Here is a 16,105-nt window from a genome sequence, read left to right as displayed (position 1 = left end):
TGAGTATAACTGCTGTGAGGAAATGACAAGAAAACATTTAAAATCCAATAAGATCGTTTTAAAATTAATGGATCAACGTGCGGATTCGAGTAATGCGCTCATATTGATCCAGTTGTAATCAATCAAGTGACCTCTTGCTAAGCCCAACATTGAATTCATTGCAGCTGTAATAAAAGCATGGATTAAGCAAATGTATTGTTATTGAGCAAATGGCATGTTGAAGTGTGTAAGTTATCTAAAATGCTATCCTACAAGCCAACAGATTGTCTTTGCAATAAAGCAGGTTCACAAACTCTGAAGAAAACAGAACACATGTTAACATACCAGATAAAAAGTTTAATGTCCTTTGATATATAGTGATCAAATTCAAATTACGCCATTTAATTCATTTGAGTGAAACATCAGAGTTCTGGGAGAGAAAAGAGAGAAAAATGTTCCAAATTTGCGCTCAAGAAGTTTGTAGTTGACTCTCATCTCTGATCTCTTCAACTCTTGAGTCTGCAGAAATAGACCTGACTGCGCCTCCCCCCCCCACCCTCCGCCGCCCAGGTGCCCATCAGCATATTGTCTGTCATGCTGAATAGTCAAAGAAGCATCTCTCCCTTGCGTGTAGTAAAGTGTCTTGCTAAAGGACACAACTGCAGAGCTCGAACCCACAATCTGGGGCACACACCAGTTTAAAACCATGAAACTCAACATGAAACCAAAGAAATAACAATGTGTATCAATGATTTCAGTTAGATTTAAGTCATTCCAAGCATCTGTCTCCAAAATATTTATGCACTCACAACAACTCATGATTTATGCCATTATTCGCAGATGTAAAGTACTAAAGAGTTCATGTGCAGATTTTGACATGTAAAAAAACGGTGGACTCTGATGGAAGCCAATAGTCTTTTTTTCTTTTAATATCCCAGTGCTTTTCTCCATGTGAATGACTCAATTCATTGTTTGTAGCCAAAAGACTTCCTTTAAAGTTGTGAAAGAGTTGAAATTAGGATCTGTAGTAATAATGAAGTCAGACAGAGGGCGCTGCATCACAGGAACCCATTACTGTAACAGTGAAGAGGGAGAGAGAGAGAGAGAGAGAGAGGGAGAGACATATGAGTAAGGGATAAAGGTGAGAGGTCAAACAGAGAGATGGAGGGACAAAGACGAGAAGAAGAGAGCAGGGTAGCAGATAAAGAAAGGAAAACTGGAGCAGAGAGGAATGTTAGGATGGGAGGGTAAGGAGATAAATCAAGAGGTAACAGTTCAAGGCGACATTTTAAACTGTGGTGTGAACCCTCCTCCTCGCACACATCTTTACTCCAGTGTTTCCTTTTGTTTTGGTTACTCTCCGCAAATTAAATTCATGAGGGACAGCTATGCTTCTTCCAATAACCCCCCCCCTTCATTTTCTCTGACCACTCTCACTCGCTCCCTCCTCCCATCATGCTTGGTTGGGTCCAGGCCATTTGCCTCCACTCCAGCAGGGCTGTACCATTAGCGGCCAGCAGGGGAATTGTTACTCTCTGCATGCAGCTGCTTCCAGGTGTGCTGACGCTCGCTCTGTCATTCAGCCTCACTGTGTGTGTTGTTTGCCTGCTATTAGCATCAGTTTCACTGTGTGCGCGCGCACACACACACACACACACACAAACACACACTACATGGGTGGGCTAGATGGCATGCCAGCTAAATAAAACCTGAGCTCTTATACGCTTGGAAAACAGAGAAGGAGAAATATTAAAAAGCAGCTCAGAGCTCACAGCAACCTGCCTAAAAGAAGCAAACAAGCAGGAAATGCTGCTTTAAGATTTTATGGCTGATTGAATGAGTTTCATACTATTTAGTTGTCCTCTTATTGGAGACGTGTTCATACTGAGGCAGTGTTCATGCAGGTAATGTAGTTGACAGATCACGATCAGATAACCAAAAGAAAATGAACATCCAGTAGCGTTATATTTACTTTATGGCCGAGATAATCAAATGAGGAAGATGTGGAGACATGTGGACTACATATCGGTGGGACAGGTGTTGGTGATTATAAGCATCAAGTTTCTGCCTATACTGACAGAAAAGACATGCTTTGTCAGGAGTGGGATTTGAACCCACGCCTCCATTTGGAGACCAGAAGTCTCGTCACTGAGTAAGGAGCTTCACCTTGAGTCTGGCGCCTTAGACCACTCGGCCATCCTGACAGTGTCCTGCCTATTTTTGAACACATGTGAAGACACATTCCCTTTGCTTCAGTATTCTCAGCGATGAAGGGCATGTTCATACCGACATGGGTGGAGCCAGGACCCCTTTTTGGAAGTGTGAATTTGTAAATCAACCTCCTCATTAATAACTGAATTGTGTTCTCACCGTCGAACCAAAAGGGCGACAATCCAGACAGAAGCAAGCTGCGATAGGAAACGCGATACTTGTTCCAAAAAAAAGTGAATTCTAAATAAAATCTGTGTCGTGTTTTTGCCTTAATACTCTATTTCTTTTTTTTTTTTTACTTCTTCTGGTCGAATACAGAACAAACAACGTGATGTAGTCATTGTACGCATTAGAAGAATGAACGGTTTTGTACTTCGTCACTGCAGGAAAGTCAAGTGAAACCAAAATGGCGCAAAACAGCTCTATGACTGGAGCAGCTCTGTGTTGCCAGATTGGGCGGGTTTCTGACAAATCAAGCTTCTTTTTTGAACACGTCGGACAGGTTGATGAAATGATTATGTGTTTATGACGTGTTTTTTGCCTCCGCCAAGGAGGTTATAGAATCATGTCGGTTTGTTGGTTTGTTGGTTGGTTGGTTTGTTAGCAACATTACGGAAAAAGTTATGGACGGACTTTGTGGAAAGGTGGGTCTTGGGCTAACTTAGAATCCATTCAATTTTGGTGATGATCCGGCTCACTGTCTGGATCCAGGAATTTTTTAAAGGATTCTTTATCATTGAGAGATAGGCCAGTCTTTCACATAGTTGGGCAGGCCCCCCGGCAGGGGGACTGTGCGGCATGCGCGTGCCGTGCCGCATGCTGCGCCACTTGCCGTGCGCCGCACGCCACACCACTCCGCACCGCTCCGCTCCAATCACAATGTTGTTTTATTACCTCCGCCAGGAGGTTATGTAATCACGTCGGTTTGTTGGTTTGTTGGTTTGTTGGTTTGTTGGTTTGTTGGTTGGTTGGTTTGTTAGCAAGGTCATGGAAAAAGTAATGGATGGATTGCAATGAAACTTGGTGGAAAGGTGGGTCTTGGGCTAACTTAGAATCAATTAAATTTTGGTAGTGATCCGGATCACTGTCTGGATCGAGGAATTTTTTTAAGGATTCTTTATCATTGAGAGATAGAGAGTCTTTCACATAGTTGGCCAGACTGCAGAGACACCGCAGGCGGTGTGCTGCGGTGATTCCGTTCCGTAGACGGAACGCAGCCAGATCTGTTGTTCTGTTGTACATGATTTTTCTGCAGGCCATACAAATCACTCACTTTCAGAACGAAGACAGGCTCTCCACCATGCTCGATGTGCGCACTCAGAATAACAGTTCATGTCGTGCGTTACGGAAGCCTCACATGGACAAAAGCGTGGCGAATGAGGAAAGTTGGCTCGACCAGGGAGCGACCTTGTTCTCACTGCATCTAGATCGAGCGGGGGTCGACCTCGGACCTCCTCCTCGAAGCAGCCCCGGCTCGACCCAAAAGTAGGTTGGCCCAACGTGAAAAATGTGCTCACACTGTCGCTCCTGGCTCGACCACGGGCTGCTACATCAGCCAGGTCAAGCCAAATACCTTTGGTGTGAACACAGCCTAAGAAGCCATCAAACAACAACCGGTAAAAACATGCATTGCTGGAGGTACGAAGGAGTGGAAGGCACATTTCTGCCATCAGAGCTACCCGCCAACAAAATGGACCTTAAGCAACATCTGTGGGTTTCAAACCGAAGAGTCTAAAACAGAAGCAAATCCAGAAGGATTAATGCCTGATTTTTATTATCGCAAACACGTGTTCATTCTGAGGCAGTGATCACATTTTTGTTGCAGTTCTCTGATCATCAAATAACTAAAAGGCCTTCAACCTATAGTTGTATTTCTTGGGCTGATTAAAAGATGTTTTGCATCTGTTATTTACTGTCATTCATCACACTCGTCTCCAACAAAACCATTGGAGAAAAAAAAGTAATCCTATGTCTCAAACCAGTGAGTCTTCACAAGAGACAAACGAGGAAGGTGCAGAGTTTGACAACAAAAAGAGCATGTGGCCCAAATCTTCAAGGGGCAGGTCTTGGTTGTCAGACATTAAGTTTATGTGTACTTTCAGAGAGGAAAAACCATGTCAGAAGTGGGATTTGAACCCACGCCTCCATTTGGAGACCAGAAGTCCCATCAATGTGGAAGGACTTTCACCTTGAGTCTGGCGCCTTAGACCACTCGGCCATCCTGACAATGTCATATGAGAGTTTTGTCACATACGAAGATACATTTCCTTTGCTTCACCATTGTCTTCTTGGGGTGACAGTCGCTCAGTTGGTAGAGCCTTAAAGTCTTATAACTGGAATGTTGGCGGTTCGATCCCCTCTCCCGCAGGCGTAAAACTGTCGTTGTGTCCTTGGGCAAGACTTCACCCACCTTGCCTAAGTATGAAAGTAGTGTGAGAGTGAATGGTTGGTGGTGGTCGGAGGGGCCGATGGCGCAGATTGGCAGCTTTGCTTCCGTCAGTCTGCCCCAGGGCAGCTGTGGCTACAGTAGTAGCTTACCACCACCCAGTATGGAGAGAATGAATAATGCAATGTAAAGCATCTTTGAGTGTCCAGAAAAGCACTATATAAAACCAATGCATTATTATTATTTATTATCTTCTCTATCACAAAGAAATGATTGCACAACAACCTGCCAAAACATGCATTACAGTAAGTACAAAGGGGTGGAAGGTACTTTTCTACCATCAGATCAACCCGCCTAGGAAATGGACATAAAATGTTCTGATCTTTTGTGGGTTTCTAACTGAAGATTTGAGCTCTACGATCTAAAACTGAATGAAATCCGGAAAGCGTTAATGCCTGATTTGTAAAGAACATATAATCAACAAACGAATAGAGGAACATGCTGGGAACTAGGAAGATGGGTCAGTTCCAGTTCAAATCAGTATAGGAGTGAAAATATTGTTGTCAGGAGTGGGATTTGAACCCACGCCCCACGCCTCCACTTGGAGACCAGAACTTCCACTGAGGAGGAAGGATGTAACCCTTGAGCCTGGCGCCTTAGATCACTCAGCCATCCTAACACTGAGCACTTAGCAAGACAAAAAAAAAAAAAATCAATCGTGAAGAGCCCCATGAGACCCAACCCAGACGAAACAGATAACTACCACTGTTTGTTAAAAGTTGTTGTCAGGAGCTGGGACATGGTTTAGTTCCATTTCTGAGATGTTTTGCATCTTTTATTGAGCATCTTATTTTCACGCCCGTCTTGATCCTTTGTTGGTGTCAATCCAATGAGTCTACTGTTTGACTCAGCAAAAAGCAAATGAGGACGGTGTAGAGACTTACAGAGAAGAAAGGAACTGTCAGGAGTGGGATTTGAACCCACGCCTCCATTTGGAGACCAGAAGTCCCGTTAATGAGGAAGGAGTTTCACCTTGAGTCTGGCGCCTTCGACCACTCGGCCATCCTGACTTTGACTGAGCAAAGCAACATAAAATCCAGATTTTACAGGACTCGTTTGAAAGGGCCCATAGGACCAATCAGTAGGTTCGGTTTGTTCTTCATAACGATGTACTGACCACCTTGCTGATCTTTGCCCACTAAGAGAAGCTGTTGAATCCCCGGCCTAAGCCACGAGACAACAAGTTGACGTCCTCTTGACGCTGATACCACAGGAGGCCAGTAACACACCCCATGTGTACTTTCAGAGAACATAAGTCATGTCAGGAGTGGGATTTGAACCCACGCCTCCACTTGGAGACCAGAAATCCCATTAATGAGGAAGGAGTTATCACCTTGAGTCTGGCACCTTCGACCACTCGGCCATCCTGACAACATCACATGAGCACATGTTCACATACGAAGATGTCCTTTGTATCTGCTTTATCCTATGTCAGGAAGAAGGGAATGCACAACAAAGTTACTATTACAACAAATATCATCAGTAGGGTAAAACTAACCTGTCTCACGACGGTCTAAACCCAGCTCACGTTCCCTTTTAGTGGGTGAACAATCCAACGCTTGGAGAATTCTGCTTCACAATGATTGGAAGAGTCGACATCGAAGGTTCAAAAAGCGACGTCTGTATTTAGAAAGAGTCACATCTTGAATCTACTCTTTCGACCACTTTATATTTGTCCAATAATAATGATTTTAAAAGAAAAACAAGCCATTGTCAGTGTGGTGCTTGGAATTATATGAGATGCATTGCTTGCATGTAAAACACAGCAGGGTTGGACATGTCGAGGAAGAGCAGAAAACACATCTGTCTGTTTAATTTCCTCTCCTATTTATTCTAACCAACCACCTGCACTCTGCTTTCCTTTTGCTCTCCATTGTCTCCATTTTGTCATCTGCCACATGCTCATTTTCCACCTGTGCCACCCTGCCTTGTTTTTCTGGTTTGTGACTTTGTTTGATTAGAAATTGATCCTTTTTCGCTGTTCATGCACTGTGTGTTGGTGAGCATGAGACCCTGGACAGCTAAACTTGAAACAGCTTGTTTTGTTTTCTCTGCTATTTATTTTGGTCAAAGAGGAAAAAAAGGGGGAAAAAGATCCATTGCATGTTTGTTTCTCTCAACATCAGAATATGTCAGACAGAATAATGAGAGAACAATCTAACACAATGAACATAAAGGCAATTATTTCAGTATAATAAATCCTGCATTTAATTCAGGAAAAATTCAGAGGTGTCAAATTTATTTCAGTTCAGAGTCCAAATGCAACCAATTTTCTACTGAGGTAGATGAGACCATTAGAATTATAGCATATATATCCAAAGTTATTATTTTCTCAAGTGCATATATGTACAAGTTCATTATGAACCTATTAAACCCATTCATAAACACTCTTATGACTATATCTGAAGTATTTGAAAAAGCTAAAGAAAAACTGGGCCCATTTTTGTCATGACATCTGAAAGATTTTCACAAATTTTCATGCTGCCTCGAGGATAAAATGATCACATTCTTTCGGTCGAAAGTTAACATCGGTATAAGATCACAAAAGGCCATTAAAAAAAGTCATACACTAAATATGATTGAATTTCATGCTAATTTTCTGACAGATTATCCAATATTGACATGACCGGCTCTGTTCCAGCGGTGTGTTAGAGAGAAAGGTCCGTTTGTATTCACATGATAGCAATCCTGCTGCAAATGGAGATCTGGTGACTGCAGATGCAGTTTGAGAACAATAAAGTTGTTGTTTTAGATCAGCGGAGCTTCCTGCTTGAAGTCCACGTCAGAAGATAGTAAATTGGGGTCATGCAGCAATGGACATGGTCAACAACAATAATCCATTAATCTGCTCAAATGAGGAAACCGATGATTCATCAGGTCCACGTTCTCAATTCCATGCTAACAGAAATAACTCAGTCAACTCATTGTATTTAGACATGGTTCATATGAACCAGATAACCACTCATAACAAACAAAGACGGCAGCAGATCATCTTTTACTCTGAAGCTGATGGCAGCAAAAGAATAGAAAACTGAGGCTGCGGTTAACACAGATTCACTCAAAATGAGCAATACATTACCTGTATAACATCTGAAACACACTGGAGTATCTCCAAATGAACAACCCATTATTTTGTATTCACATCATCCCTTTTTTATTCAGCTACTCCAGAACCGAGCGGCGCTGTCGCAGACCCAACCACACTTGAGCTGGTAAAATGTGACTCATCAAAAACCTCTTCTTTAGTATCAGAGACTTTTTATTTCCTCTGTCAACAACTCTCCTCCTCCTGTGCTTCCAATCTCTCCTCTCACTCCTCTTCTCAACTCCTTCCCCCCACTTTACCCATCGTTGGGCACACACACACACACACACACACACAGTCCTTCCTCAGCCCTGCCCAGCAGTCTGTGGGCAGCATGCCCAGCAAGAGGCAGCATGAAGCCCGGTAAGGAGCCCCAGGCAGAGCTCTGCAGCCCTGCCAGCACCCTGGAAGCCCAAGAAAGAAATAATAAAAAAAGGGAAAGGGAAAACTAAGAAGGTGAAGCAAGGGAATGAAATGGGTTAACAGGAGGAGAGGGTGAATGGAGCGTAGAGGAGGAGAAGAGAGGAATCGTGTTGAGAGAGGATGAAGAGATAAGAGGATGCGAGAGCAGGAGAGACATGCAACAGAGGAGAGGACGGGGGGGGGACAAAAGGAGATTAGAAAAATAGATAGATCAATAGATAGAGGGAAACAGAAGGAGGAGAAGAAAGATACGGAGCAAAAAAGAGAATGTGCGAAGCCGAGAGAGAAAAGGAGAGAGCCGGGCAGACAGCCAGCTCTCCCAGGAGAGAGAGGTCAGAGCAACAGACATGTCTCTGGAGAGACCATATTTGTGTGTGTGTGTGTGTGTGTGTGTGTGTGTGTGTGTGTGTGTGTGTGTGTTTGTTTTGTGTGTGATTTGTGTGAAAGACAGTGGCAAGAGATAGAGGGAGGAGAAGAGAAGAATGCAGAGGAGGAGGAGGAAGAGGAGGAGGAGGAGGAGGAGGAGGAGGAGGAGGTCGGTGGAGCGCAGAGAGAAAGTGCAGAGGACTTGTATTAGATTCATACTGAATGTCTCAAATACGACCTTGGAAATGCATATCTGTATGCTTGTGCATATGTATCCTTGTGTGCATATGTTTTTTTTTTTAATACATTTTGTGTTGTTCATCATAAAAAACAGTTTCTTTTTTTTTTTTTTTACTGCGGCTTCTTTCTGTTTTTCTCTTGAAATGAACATAGAAAACCAATTTAATTGTGTATCTCTCAGTGTGATCGTCATTGTCATTTGCATTTTCCAGACTCACCTCACTCATTCAAGATTGCATCATTTACTTTTTGGCTTCAGTTTGTGTTGCAGTGATGCTCTTGTGTTGCATTGCGTTGACTCATTACAGCTCCCATCACCACTTTAGATATAGTTTTAATGTTAAAAACACATTTTGTTAGAATTATCGCCCATCAACTGGAAAAGAGATAAGCAAACCAGAGTGCTTCACTCTTGTTCGTGATTGCAATGTTTGTCCAACATGTTATCACATTGAACTTGAATTGAGCTACAGGTGCCATGTGTGTCCACCGTACCAAAAACTGATCGGTTGTTTTCATAGCATTAAACATTTGGTATGGAAAGACCTCACGTTTCGGCACAGCACTGGCGTAGCTTTCATGTCGTGTCATTTGTTGTGGTTGTTAGCAGCTGTAGCTCGTAGCAGCAGCCACTCTGTGCTGTGTAGTGAAGCGGCAATCACGGTATTGCCCCACATATTTCCACAATTGCCCGTTTTCTGTCGGTCACACAAATGTGGAGAAAACAAAAGGTGAAAGGTGATTTCTCTCTTTTTAGATCATTTTCATTACCTTTACTATTTGAGAATATAACCGATGATACATCGGGATATTTTCTTTTTTCCCTCTAGTGTTCAGCCGATGACGATCATTGATGTGTTTTTCCTTCACTTTTAGACTAAAATCAGAAAGCAGAGACATTTTATTTAACTTATTCCACAACACTGGAAGTTATGACAACGTAAATGTTGTGAAAAGCGTGAATAAGTTGGAACTATCTCAAAACTTTCTTTGATTCATCTTTACTTGCGCAAGTTGATAAGTTGTCTCCCCTGCTTTATATGTTAGCTATGTCCAATAAGTGAGAAAATTTGTGATTGATGAAAATCAGGTGTGTGATAGTCAGCATTTGGCAAATTTTGAATGAGCGCGACATTTTCTTTAATTGAAATAGCAGCTGTGAAAAGGGGGAATCAAAAAGTTTACCTTTACTGTTGGCATTAGTTTATCTGACTCCAGATAATTACAGTAACATGAGTTCCATGACTTCCCAAACATCTGTGTAGGAAAAAGTCTGATTTGACTAATCATTGTCATCTCATACACCTGTGGAAACTGCACTCCATTTTTTCTTAAAATGTCATTTTCACACAAAATTTAAGCACAACGTGTCACTGATAAACTAACTTGTGATGTTCGTCCTTCACTGTTTTTTCCATTACTTTCTGGATATTTTTTTATTCTGATGTATATTTTAGGACTTCAGTATCCTTTTCCCACGTTTATCCATTGAAAAGCCCAAATGTGGATTGGTGGGTGGATCTTGTTCCATGGTTGAGCTGGACATGTACATAAGAACCTCTGAGCTCTTGTGCTTTTATTTCATCCAGCGTCTGTGTGAACACAGCTGACACTGAATGGCGGATCGATTCGTCACATGTCGCTGCCGTTGCGTTGATCATCTTGCCAATGAAACACAAAGCGTTGCATCAGGGTGACTTCATGTCTCCTCATCTTTGGTTGTGTGCAAAAACTAAAAAAAGCTAAACGGAGGCTCATCATGCTACTGCTGAGAAATCTCTCCATGAAAGCTGTATAGAAAGTCACCATGAAGTCACTATGGAGTTAAAGTGTTGCACTTGCAGATGCATTTTGGATCAATTCAACGTTATTTAAATGAGGATAAAGACGTCAAGTATTTTTTATTTTAGACTGAACAGGCAGTACCAGGTTTAATATGACTTACCCTCTTAGACAGAAACAGAGATTCAGAGCACATGAAGTGACTGTTTTCACTGTTTGGATGCCTGAAAAGATTGGAGGGCATTGTGGGTTATGCTAGGACATCTGTGTGTGTGCATGTTCACATTATGCGTGTGCAAGGGCAGCGCAGGTCACACAGCGCTATGTGTGTGTCAATAACAGTATCTCGGGGCCACGGGATTACATGACCTTGCGCGCCACATGTGCTGTCTTTCAGTCGCTCCAACGCACACACACACGCAGCAATACACACACACATGCGGCAATACACACACGCAGTCAAACACAAAGCCCCATGAAATCCTCCGACTCCTTTGGGTCTTTACGAGGCTCTCGCATTGGTCATGGAGACGACAAGAGGAGCTGTTAGTCAGAGCCGAAAAAAGTCCCGAATCGAGGAATAAGGAGAGGAGCAGAAAGGAATAAAGGAGGATGAATTGAATATTAAAAGGAGAGAAATACAGAAAGACCACATATATTCAACAAGCCCCATTTATATGCTAATAATTGGACAAATAAAAGGAAGGAGGGACGTGGATTTGGTGGGCTTATACCAAATCGTAGACGGAGTGGCAGGCAGTAGAAAAATGTTTTTGGAGTCTTGTTGACTTAAAACTTGGCTCAGCATGTGGCTTTGGTTCATATCCAGTTTCACATTTTGCTTCAAGTGAGTGTTAACTCAGCAATACAAGTGTTTCTCGAAAGGGTTGGAGAATGATTCCCCAAGGAAGACATCGTATTCAAAGTTTAAATGAGTGAATTACCTATTATATCACAAAGGAATAGCTCACTGTAATCAAAGATACCCATTAAAATAGGATTCTAATAGGCTAATATACATAAAATATTGTGTATTGAAATGAGTTGGAAAAACCAACAGCTCGCACAAATCTGCCACCTTTTACTGTTCGAGTCTCTGAGTTTTGTATGTTGGCTGCCGTTTCTGCTACACTGAGTGCGCCTGCCAGTTTGTTTCACACCTGGAAACCCGTGGTGTCGGAGTTGTACCGAGGAAATGGGCATTGGGTGTATTTGTACTGGCCAAAACACCAATATTCGGCACGGTCCAAACATCAGACCCTGACTGTAGCAGTGCTGTTTGAGAGAACAGTAATTCCATTTTTTCAGTAGCTGATGATATGATATGGTCAATTTATGGTTTACTGGGGAAATATTCCTCCATACTGCTCCTGTGAATTCAGCACTTTGGAACCTTGTCGTTACATAGTCAGCAATGAGCACAGTTACAAATGTATAAACTTGAAGAAATACCAAATTAGCACATAGGTAATTACTGTCATGATTTTTCAGGATTTTCACATAAAAAAGGTGTGATTTTATGAACACAATCCAATTTTCCAACATTCAAAAACTGAAAAACTGAACCATGTATACAATTTCTAAAGTCCAACAGTGCTGCTGTCACATTGAACTGTAATTTAATAGATACAATATAGCATTGAATAAACCATACTTTTGCAGTTGGCCAACATTGAAGGGCTTCTTCTTTCTAAGCATTCATTTCACCGAGCTACCAAAGAAACCTTTCATTTATGAAATTTTGTGTTATTGGGATCTGCCTGACAGTCAGTGGAATCAGTTTTGGCTTTTCAATATTCAACGTTTCTCTCATTTCCTTACAATTTTTACTATGAGAGAAAAAAAGGTTTCCAAGATTATATTTGTATACAGAATGAAGAAAATATCACAGTCTTAAATGTGTATAATTGTAATAACTACTAAAGTCACAAGAATGAATCATGTAATTGAATGTAGCAGATGAACAGTGTCGGAGGTAAAATAATGACCATGCAGGTGGAGGCTGGTGGCTGAAGTTTAGGCCCTGAGGACTCAGGACATTGTCTCAGCTGCTGTGTGTGTGTGTGTGTGTGTGTGTGTGTGTGTGTGTGTGTGTGTGTGTGTGTGTGTGTGTGTGTGTGTGTTTGTAGACAGGTGAATATCCTCCTGTTCTCGTCCTCTGTATGTTTGCCTTAATGAATCATCCTCTCTTTCCATCAGTGTGTCGTATGAATGTGTATGCTTGCACCAATGACAATCTGATAATGTGTGTGTGTGACGCATGCTCATGTGTGTTTAAATTCCAGTTTTTTTGTATGTAGACTCTGCACATGTGAGTTTTTTTAAACATCTGGGCGTGTGTGATATGTTTTGTATTTTTTTGTTTGAGTGTGCGTGTGTGTGTGTGTGTGTGTGTGTGTGTGTGTGTGCGCAGTGTGTGCGCAGTGTGTGCGTGAGCGTGCGTGCGTGTGTGCATGTATGACTTCGCCTGCGGTTGATAGTGTGTGAGTGTGGGCTCACATTGATATAACTTGCTATGTGTGCGAGTGAGCCTGCAAGTGTGTGTGTGTGTGTGTGTGTGTGTGTGTGTGTGTGTGGTTGTGTGTGCCACAAGCCCCAGTGAGATCCAGCGAGCATGACGGAGAATGACAGCTTGATTTATGGCAAGGCTATAAGTAGAATGACTGCTGCTAGAGAGAGGGAGGGAGAGAGAGAAAGAGAGGGAGAGGGAGAGGGAGAGAGAGAGAAACATGACAGAAAGCGAGAGGTGGAAAAAGGGAGGTGAGGAAGGAAAGATGGTGGAGAAAAGAGGCAGAGATGCTGATGACAGGAGGAAAAAGGATGCAGAGAGGAAAGATAAGCCGAACGACAGAGCTAAAAAAGCAAAATAGGACAATAGAGGAACAGAAAGATGAAGGGCAAGAGGAAAGAGAGGCAGAAAAGGAAAGAGGGTCAGAAAGTGACTGATCCGGAGTGTGATAGTTGGACCAAGCTATTGAGAATAAAATGCAGAGTAAATAAAAGACATATATAGGAGAGGTTGAAAAAGTTGAGCTATTGTTTGGAGCCTCAGAGAATTTAATGACAAACTGCTGCTCACGTCGCACAGCATTCTCAATAGGGCAATAACATTATCTCCACAATTACATTTACATTTTTAGACATTTAGCGGATTTTGTTTTGCAGAACGACATGCACAGAGTGCAAATGAGCTTCAATTCCCAGATCAATAACAGCACAAAGCGAACAATATCCAGGAAAACATCCAGAGCTCTGATGATTGCTGTGGATGTCATCACAAAGACACAGGCTATGAAATAAAAGCTATTATTTTCTAACATATAACGATGTTTTTTATATGAAGCATTTTGTAGCAGTGGCTGCCATGTAAACGTGGGACATGGAGCCTCCATGGTTCACACTTTATTACATTTCACATTTACTTAGCCAATACCCCAGCCAATTTTAAAAGCTTTAAATGGATCACACTGACTTTGCAACCCTCATATGATTGGATCTGGTGTTTATAAAGACAAAAACACTTGAGGCTCACAGTCGTTCACAGTTGTGCCACATATTTTACACTGACTCACAATCCCAGGAAGCATGTAACTACTGCTGCAGTATTGAAGGGCCGAAACGTGTTTCCATAAAGAGCCGAGCACAAATGCTCTCACCTGAGGGCAATTTAAACCAGAGTAAATGGAGAAACATGCAAACCCCACATATACACCCCCTCAAAATCCCATCTGGACTTGAACTGGGGATGCTCATCACCACACACTGTTAAGACCTTTCAGATAATCAGTTGGTTTTGAGTTATCAGTAAATCTTTGGTTGATTTTGAATTCAGTGTTCCTCTGGTGTATATCTGTTTTCCATGAACACTGTTGTGTTTTCCGATTTTTAGAGGGATTATGGGGATAAAATAGGACTGATTGAATAAATGGGCAATCCATCCATCCATTGATCCATTTTCTGCCGCTTGTCCTTTTCAGGGTTGCGGGGCAAAGTGAATGAAATTTTGAATTCTGAAGTCTGAGCTTCTGTGTTTTACGTTGAGGTTGGAGGTTGATGAAATTGGACATTCAGTTGGAAAAGTTTTAGTCTGTGAATTCCTCTCTTGAGTGATCAGATATAATGGAACTGCATGATGGGAAGTGATCAGTGTGGAGACAGATGCAGCTGGAATTTAGAGCATTTGCCTTCATGTGGGTCAGAGAATCGCGATAAATCTACCAACTCTCAGGTCAGATTGGAAGGAATTCAAGTGAAGACATTTTTGGGATTTCTTTGTGGGAGGATTGCTGCCAACCTTTAGCAGTAGTCGGTGCAGCACATCTAACTCATTTCAGACATGACGTCCATCGATGGTAAGGTTTGGTAGGTTTTATGGCCATGAGTGTGTATGATGTATATCAACAACATTTTCGTCCAGATATGAAGAAAACTACAAACACTTTAAAAAGTCTAAAATAAGCATTCTAATTTGATATTCAACTGTAATTTTTTTTTTTTAATTTTCAATGCCAACAACCGTTATATTATTGTGGTTATTGTATTAAGAGGTCATTCTTATTTATTTGAGTATTTTAACAAAAGTATTTAATAATGTGATCATATCCTGTCTATATTCTCTGAATGAGTGTGTTTTATATATTTACTGTGTGTGTGGATTGCCATGTGCGTGTATGCTCATGTGATTATAGATTTTTGAAAGCATCAATCCAACCAGTCATTTGTCTTTTAGCTCGTTGCCCTTTCATTTCATTTTGTTGCTTTGTTCTCTCCATGTCTTTTCTTTTCTGTTCTCTTTTTGCATAGGAAACAGCTCTGCTCCATTCTCTACCCTCAGGTGCAAAAAAAGTGAGAGAATGCGGAAGAAATCAGGAAGGAGCAGTATTGAGTGTTTTCAGTGGGGATGAGGGAGGATACTATGGGAAGTGAGTGAGAGAGGTAGACGGAGATAACGAGAAAGAGAGAGAGAGAGAGAGAGCACAGTCTTTGATCTATCTCCTGGTGGGAGCGGGTCTTGGCATGCTGCCAAAACCTTTCTCTCACACACACACACACACACACACACACACACACACACACACACACACACACACACACACACACACACACACACACACACACACACACACACACACATATTTAAGGCTCCAGGGCTTTGTTGATTATTTCTGCTGGGAGGATCAAAGACACCGAAACCCCCACCCACTGCCCTCCTCCGTCCATCCATCCATCCATCCATCCATCCTTCACCTCTCTGTCTGTTCATGAGTCCATCTGTCCAGCCATTCATCAGCCTGGCTGTCCAGTCTTCCATCAGATGGAAGGATCAGCCCCCCCCCCCCCCCCCCCCCCCACCCCCACCCCCCCACCCCCACTGCCACTGCTGCCAATTTAAAAAAACAAAAGCTGTTTACTTTCCGCACAGTAACCACTTATATAAGATGGGAGCGTATCATAACGTGATTAACATGACTCATACATAGAAGTCTTTGGTGACTCTGAGTGAGTGCTCTCCTGCACTCCTCTCCACTTGAAAGTCTTGGCTCAACTCATGACATCATGATGTTATCTTTTTT

The 16,105-nt window shown here is 42.2% G+C and overlaps 1 protein-coding gene and 4 non-coding genes across 7 annotated transcripts in view; 1 reads left to right on the top strand and 4 right to left on the bottom strand.

Annotated features, from left to right (window-relative positions):
* wnt5b (wingless-type MMTV integration site family, member 5b) overlaps positions 1-16,105 on the top strand; it is a 99,666-nt gene that overhangs the window by 9,671 nt on the left and 73,890 nt on the right. The window lies entirely within an intron of this gene.
* trnal-caa (transfer RNA leucine (anticodon CAA)) lies at positions 2,073-2,183 on the bottom strand. Its single transcript has 2 exons — positions 2,146-2,183; positions 2,073-2,118 (listed from the first exon to the last, which is right to left on the bottom strand). It is a non-coding gene; the product is annotated as a tRNA-Leu (tRNA).
* Positions 4,306-4,416, bottom strand: trnal-caa (transfer RNA leucine (anticodon CAA)). Its single transcript has 2 exons — positions 4,379-4,416; positions 4,306-4,351 (listed from the first exon to the last, which is right to left on the bottom strand). It is a non-coding gene; the product is annotated as a tRNA-Leu (tRNA).
* Positions 5,536-5,646, bottom strand: trnal-caa (transfer RNA leucine (anticodon CAA)). The gene is made up of 2 exons: positions 5,609-5,646; positions 5,536-5,581 (listed from the first exon to the last, which is right to left on the bottom strand). It is a non-coding gene; the product is annotated as a tRNA-Leu (tRNA).
* Positions 5,896-6,007, bottom strand: trnal-caa (transfer RNA leucine (anticodon CAA)). The gene is made up of 2 exons: positions 5,970-6,007; positions 5,896-5,941 (listed from the first exon to the last, which is right to left on the bottom strand). It is a non-coding gene; the product is annotated as a tRNA-Leu (tRNA).

This window comes from Salarias fasciatus, chromosome 17 (assembly GCF_902148845.1).
Source record: "Salarias fasciatus chromosome 17, fSalaFa1.1, whole genome shotgun sequence".
In the NCBI taxonomy this organism is placed as follows: Eukaryota; Metazoa; Chordata; class Actinopteri; order Blenniiformes; family Blenniidae; genus Salarias; species Salarias fasciatus.
The sequence above is the reverse complement of the archived record's forward strand: the minus strand, read 5'-3'. Positions and strand labels throughout refer to the sequence as shown.